This window comes from Pan troglodytes, chromosome 15, assembly GCF_028858775.2.
Source record: "Pan troglodytes isolate AG18354 chromosome 15, NHGRI_mPanTro3-v2.0_pri, whole genome shotgun sequence".
NCBI classification, from domain to species: Eukaryota; Metazoa; Chordata; class Mammalia; order Primates; family Hominidae; genus Pan; species Pan troglodytes.
The window spans coordinates 7,082,848-7,090,579 of record NC_072413.2 but is presented as its reverse complement, the minus strand read 5'-3'; positions in this window follow the sequence as shown (position 1 = coordinate 7,090,579).

Here is a 7,732-nt window from a genome sequence, read left to right as displayed (position 1 = left end):
ATCAGGAAGTCACAAAAAATGTGGCACTGCACCTGCATCCAGAAGCTGGCTGTGTGGTTCATCTACAAGATTGGGCCCTTTCTGCACTTGAACATAGATCCACTTCACCATAGATGCCTTTCACACTGTCAGTGAGCTCTTTGCCCATCAGCCCAGGCAGGACCTGGACCCAGTCATGGACGTGTTAGTGCTGTCTCAGGGACACCAGGCCAACATTCTGGACATCATCCACATACACAAGGAAGCTCTTACCAGAGTCCTCCTCAAGATGGCCTGTGGTCTGCCTCTTGGCACCCGAGAAGCCCACAGTGCTGTAGAAGCCCCAATGCTTGGACTGGAGCCCCAAAGGCGGCACACACCCCAGTTCTGAGCCTGCTGCTCATTTCCTCTATGTGGCTCCATTTGCAGCACATTTGTTGCACTGAGGCCTGTGCATGCCAGGCAAAGCCAAGCTGGCTCAAAGAGCACCCACCCACCTCTGCAAGGGTTTGCCAGGAGCCAGTGGACCAGCCACCAACGTCACTCCCTGCCAGTCAGGGTAAATCAGTTATTCTGCCCTGGAGGTGGATCCCCAGTGCCATCTGCTTTTCCTCAGGCCTCCACTCCATCAGCTGTCACGTGGTGGTCACTCAGACTGTGGGAAACTGGCCATCCCTGTTTCCTTGAGTGGGTGAGGTTGGTGACTGCTCCACCTGCTCCTGGCACACCCTTGCAGAGGTGGCTGGTTGCTCTTTGAGCCAGCTTGGCCTTGCCTGGCATGCACAGGCCCCAGGTACTGAGAAGGTGCTCCGAGTAAGTTTGTCTTGGGCCAAATTCTAAGTCTGGCCAGGGCCACAGAAGGCCGAGTCCCCTGTGTGGTAATCCTGGCTGCTGCAGGGGGGCCCATGGTGCCCCTCCCCTCCCAGGGCTCAGGATGAGGTCCGACTGGGACAGGATGCTTTAGGTATGGGACTTGTGCCCCAGGAGGGGACCTCTGTCACACACGTTGGGTGAGAATATGTATGGCATGCTGCTGGCTGCCAGGGCTGTTGGGATGCACGTTCACCCTTCCCTTCAGGGACCTCAAAGTGACCAGCTTCCCATTTATGAATGACTTCCCAAGGCCCAGGAGCTATTTGGGGCTGCAGAGCAGCTGGCTGCATGCTGCCCTGGCTTCTTCCATGTTGTGCTGGTCACTACCTACCAAGGGGGGTCAGATGCAGGCACAATGTAGGACGATTGTCTCTGGACCTGTGTCTTGGTTATCATGGAGCTAGACTGGGCCTGGTGACAGGGCCCTGATGGGGTTGTCCTGTGTGGTCACGGAGGTGATCAGAAAAGATGCAGAATGGAATTGCTGCGAGGATGAATGAGATGACTGTCAGCACATAACAGGCAGCTGGTGAGTGTTCAGGGATTACCCTCAGTAGCTGCCCAGAGGCCAAAACCACCCACCTGATAGTGACTTTTCCCAAGCCAGGAGGAAGAGAAAAGAGCAGGTCCCACTCACCTGAATCTGATCAGTGAGCTGTGTTGAGATGTGCCTCTCATCTAGAAAATAGTCCTTCACGCAGAGCTACTCACAGACACTGATGTGTGTCTCTAACTGCTCCACAACACAGAGGCGATGGGGACTCAGCAACAGTGACCTTGTGGGGTCACACAACCCACCACCATGGGAGTCTGCTTGGGTCAACAGGGCCCAGAGTCAGTGTCCTCTATCCCCTGAACTGACATGTGTGTATGCAATGTATTTGTGTATGCATGTGTGCCTGTGTGTGTGTGTGTGTGTGTGTGTGTGTGTGTGTGTGTGTGTGTTTGTCTTGCTTCTCTGGACAGGCCTAGCTTCTCCACTCATGGGTGCACCCAGGTCCTCATCACTGTCACCTTAGAGCATTAGAGCCTCTATAGGTGCTCCCCAATCTCTGCCCTCCCCACCCATGATGGTCCTGGGGATGCAGACAGAGGAGGGGCACTGCATAATGCTGAGAGGGCTGGCACCCTCTCTAGGTGGAACACAGGTCATTTGTAAAGTTGTAGGTCTGCCAAGCAGTATTGGATTCAACACATCTTCTCACCTTCTCTTTCCAGCCACCCTCCAGGGTGCCCTGACTCACTTTCCCTGCAGATGGAGGCAAGGAGGCTCCACAGACAACCCCCCTGCCTGAGGTCACATAGTGGCCAGCAGGCCGGGTACTGACCAACTGCCCCTGACCAGGTTCCCAGTGATGAGTGATGAGGCCCCTAATGACCACTTCTCCATTGACCAGGTCCCACTGATCAAGTCCCCACTGACCATGTCTTCCTAACCAGGCCCACACTTAATAGACCTCATGGGCCAGACCCCACTGACCAATTTTCCACTGACCTGGTCCCCATTGACAAGACCGGGTTCCCATTGACAAGACCACAATTTACCAGGTTGCTGCCCACCCGACCCCCCACTGAACAATTCTCCATGAACGAGTACCCAGCTGACCGAGTCCCCTCTGACCAGGCCCTCACTGACCAGGCTCCAAGCCACTAAGGCCCCACACTGACCAGGCCCGTGATATATTGTGTATGCCCCGCCAACCAGTTTTTCATTGTTTATGTTCCAACAGATCAGGCCCCACTAATAAAGCCACCACTGACTAGGTCCCCCCACTGATCAGGCTTCCAATGACTAGGTCACCATGTCCCCACTGATGAGGCCTTTACTGAGGAGGCCTCCACTAACCAGGCCCCTGCTGATCAGGTCCCAAATGACTAGGTCCTGATGACCAGGTCATCTCTGACCATGGTCCACTGACCAAGCCCCGGAGCAACGGGGTTCAAAGTCTCATTACAATGTCCCCTTCAGCTCATAGACCCTCCCTCCCTGCATGTGTGCCCAGAGGTCAGGCCCTGGGGGTTTTTTGGGGACATGGCCTTTCCTCCAAGACACAGGGAGAGACAATTGGCCTCAGGCTCCAGGTTCCCAGCTCCACACTCACCCCAAAGGCCCTCTGGGCCCATCTCAAAGGAGAAAGTGAGGTGGCCTGACACTGCCTGGACACACCATCTACCCTCTTCCTGAGTGTCAGAGTGTGAGGAAGGGAGGGACATTTGGCAGATAAGGCACGCTGTGCTGTTGGGTCTCTCAGGGCCCTTCCCACAGAGCCCCGATCTAAAGACACAACACAGAGGCTACAGGAAGACTAATCCAGAATCTCTGAGACAGCCAGGGACCACATGAGGACTCTCCCCAGACAGCCAGAAGGCCCTTTGCTAGTTTCTTGGTACCTCAGTGGATGTGGCAGTGGTTCTTCTGTTGGGGACCAGTGAGTACACACTGGGGAGGGCTCACCTGTGCTTCCTCAGTGGCTCCACCTCTGCTTCTAAAAAGAATTACTCATTCCAGAGCTGGCGCAGAGAAAATACAAGCTGAGCTTAGAACATCTGCCAGAAAGTAAAAAAGTGCTGACAGAGTAATGGAGACAAATCAAAGAGATATAAAGTCAGCTTGGAATGTCTACTACTGGGCTAATCTTGGGGAATTGGAGCATCAGAATCATGAGCTTTCCTACTCCCTTATTTATTGGTTTTATTTCTCCATGTAGAACAAAGAAGAGAATAAGAAAATAATCATCTGGTAACCATCATAGTAATAACTGTTCAAACACAAGTCATCCATGAAATGCTAAATCTAGTGGGTTCTGAGGAGTAACCAGATATTTACAGAGCCTCAAAGTATCTCCATACAAAATACGGTTGAACTACAAAAAGAAAATTGTAACATTAGCATGGACAAACCTGGCAGGTACTCCTTAACTCTCCTAAGTAATAAAAACTGTAAAATGCAAATAAGCCTTCGATGACCTTTACTAACCTTTACTAAAGTATCAATGATGACTCGGTTGTTTAAACAGCTGACATTTGGGCAATTTGAGTATGTCAAACTCTATAATACTGGTTTTCATTTGCAAGATCCACTTAAAACTTAAGGAGGCCAAAAAACATCATTTAAAATACCCTATAAATTATAATCATACATTTGATACAAAAATATCCTACTTCAGTAAATATTGGAATGTTATATATTTTATGAGAAACAATTAAAATGTGTAAATAGCCCAGTAATAAAATTTTATAATCTTTTAAATCATCATACAATTTTTCCTTAAGACTTTATGGTTAAATATTCTCTTCATTAGATGTGGCTTACCCGTGGATTCTAGAGAAGAAAGTAGATGGGAGCAAGTGTACAATACAGCAACAGCTGGAAAGAAAAATAAAGAATTTTGTTCTTTACCTAAAACACTTCAGTTAACTAAGTGTGAGTTTAAAAACTAAAGACTTGAGAACTTTATCAGAGTTAATAAGAATGAGAAATATGTATGTACATTTACAATACAAAATTACTATTTAATAATTTACACATGGCATTAATTCTAATTGTGTTTAAATATCAGAGCTTTTTCAGTCTTCATTCATGTAATCAACAGCCACATGCTAAGGTACTAGAACCAGCACTGGAATTACAAGATGAAGATGGCATGGTCCACCTCTCAACAGTCATAAGCTATAACCTAAAAAACAGACAGGCAGGCAATGTCCATATAGAGTCATAGATACCATGACAGGTATACAGCAGGGCACTAGTGGAACACAGAGAAGGGACATCTACCCACTTTTATGTCAATATCATGGGCTTTCTGGTGGAGGAGATAACATAGGTTGATACCTGAAGGACAAGGAAAAGCTTCCCAGATAGAGGAAAGAGGCAAAGGCAAAGAGCCTGAGGTGAGGAAGAGCCCTGCAGAGTTCCACTCCATCCAGTTTGGTGCTAGAGCAAAGGGCAGAGTGCAGTAAGTGGTGAGAAACAAGGCTGAGTAACTTGACAAGAATTACATTGACATGGGTGTTTTTATTTCATGGTGAAAAATTTGGAACTTTTCCTGAGAACAAGTGTAAGCCAATGACACAGTAAATTAGAGGAGATTTAAAATGTCACCTGTCAAGTGACTGCTTATGAAGGGTTATTACTCAGCTAAGTATTTCTGAATGAGCCTTAGGTCTGTTGGCCTTCAATCTCTACCAAAACCCTGAGAACTTGATGATGCCTTTGTTTTCTGAGAATCGTTTCAGTGTGCTGGCTGACAGTTCCATGAGGATGGCAAAACTTAAGAAAGTGTAGAGCCAGTGAAAAAGAGATGCACAGACTTCTTGGGAACTGTTTAAGCTTTGGAACATGATGAATTTATGGTGCATAAGTACAGTCTTCTCTGTGAAAGTTTCTGTTTTCACATCTTTCATTAGATGTGTGTAAGAAAAAAAAATATTGATGTAGTATCTACTAACCCAAGAATGAAAAGGAATGCCATTTGCTATTTACACTTTATTTCTAAAATAAACCTAAATTTAATTAATAAATTTTGTCAACGTACTTCTCTTTGTTTCTCTAATTATTTATTCTACACAGTCCGGCCCCATCTAAAATAAGTAAAAATAATAATAATGTCTAAATTAAACAAGAAACATTATCATGAAAATCATGTATCACTTACAAAATGTGGCCTTTAGTATTTTTAGTGACTAGACATAATTTGCAGTTTGCTTAAATAGAAAAATAATCACATAAATAAAATAAAATTTCTACTCATTTTAAGTTTAGATAACAGAGGATGTATATATGTAATGCTGTTTAGAGTAATCTGAAAAAAATGCAGTTAATATTGATCTATTGCATATACATGATTTTAGAAAGGTAGTATTTTATTAGTACAAAGGTTAAACAATGGCCAGGCATGGTGGCTCATACCTGTAATCCCAGCACTTGGGGAGGCCAAAGCAAGCAGATCACAAGGTCAGGAGATCGTGACCATCCTGGCCAACATGGGGAAACCCCGTCTCTACTAAAAATACAAAAATTAGCTGGGCGTGGTGATGCACACCTGTAGTCCCAGCTACTTGGGATACTAAGGCAGGAGAATTGCTTGAAGCCAGGAGGTGGAGGTTGCAGTGAGCCAAGACTGCACCACTGCACTCCAGCCTGGTGACAGAGTGAGACCCTGTCTCACACACACAAAAAAAGATTAAGTAATTAAAGCCATCTTTTGCAATGAATGCATTGCTTTGAAATTCTTAGAAAACTCTGCCCTTTATAAAAGTTTAATCCATTTTTTACTTCAATAAATTTTATCTTAAAAAGAAATTTCTGTTCTCTACTTATAGTAAACTTTTCTTTTTTTTTTTCTAGTTTGTATTCTAAATTAACGTGGTACCTCTGTAAGTTTCTTCCAAAGGCATATTGAGGGATACTGAGGTTTGCAGTACAATTGAACTCATCACACAGGTTGTGAGCATAGGACCCATGAAGTTGTTTTTCAACCCTGGCCAACTCTGTCCCTCCCCGTTCTTATTTCCCAGTGTCTATTATTCCCATCTTTATGACAATGTGCACCCAATATGTAGCTCCCACATGAGTGAAAACATGAGATATTTGGTTTCTGTTTCTGCGTTGGTTTGCTTAGGAGAGTGGATTCCAGCTGTATTCATGTTGCTGCAAATGACATGATTTTGTTCTTTTCATGGCTGCATAGTATTCCATGGTATATATGGAATTTTCCAATCTACCTTGGATTTTCAATCTACCTTGGATGTACCTGGATTGACTCCACGTCTTTGCTATTGTAAATAGTGCTGCAATGAACATACATGTGTATACATCTTTTTGTTACAATGATTTATTGTCCTTTTGGTATACCCCTAGTATAGTAATGGGGTTGCTGCATCCAACAGTTATTCTTAATTCTTAATTTCCAAACTGCTGTCCATAGTAGCTGAATTAATTTACATTGCCACAAATGGTTTGTGTTCCCTTTTCTCCACAGCCTCCCCAACATCCTTTTTTAAGTTTCTATTTATTATTTGTTTTTAACAAAAGTCATTGTGACTGGTGTGAAATGGTATCTTATTGATGTTTTGTTTGGCATTTTTCTGATGATTAGCAATGGTAAGCATTTGTTAATGTTTGTTGGCCACTTACGTGTGTTATTTTGAGAACTGTCTGTTCATGTCCTTTGCCCATTTTTAATGGTCTTATTTATTTTTTGCTTGTTGATTTGTTTAGGTCTCTATGGATTCTGGATAATAGGCGTTTGCTATATCCATACTTTGTGAATATTTTCTTCCATTCTTTTAGGCTGTCTGTTTAATCCCGTGATAGTTTCTCATGCTGTGCAGAAGCTATTTAGCTAAATTAGATCACACTTGTCAATTTTTGTTATTCTTGCAATTGCTTTTGAGGACTTAGCCATAAATTAATTGACAAATATGATATCCAGAAGAGTGTTTCCTAGGTTTTCTTCCAGGATTTTTATAGTCAGATGATGTACTCTTATGTAAGGAAATCACAAACCTTTTTTTTTTGTTTTGTTTTCAGACAGAGTCTCCATCAACAGGGCTATAGTGCAGTGGTATGATCTTGGCTTACTGCAACCTCTGTCTCCTGGGTTCAAGTGATTCTCCTGCCTCAGCCTCCTTAGTATCTGAGATTACACATGCCTGCCAACATGCCTTGCTAATTTTTGTATTTTTACTAGAGACAGGTTTCATCATGTTGGCCAGGCTGGTCTCAAACTCCTGACCTCAGGTGATGCACCTGCCTCGGCCTCCCCAAATTTTGGGGTTACAAGTGTGAGCCACCATGCCTGGCCAAGCACAAAGCTTTTAACATAAAAATGGAAATGAACATTTTAGTGTTTTGTTTAATTCATAAAATGCAATTATT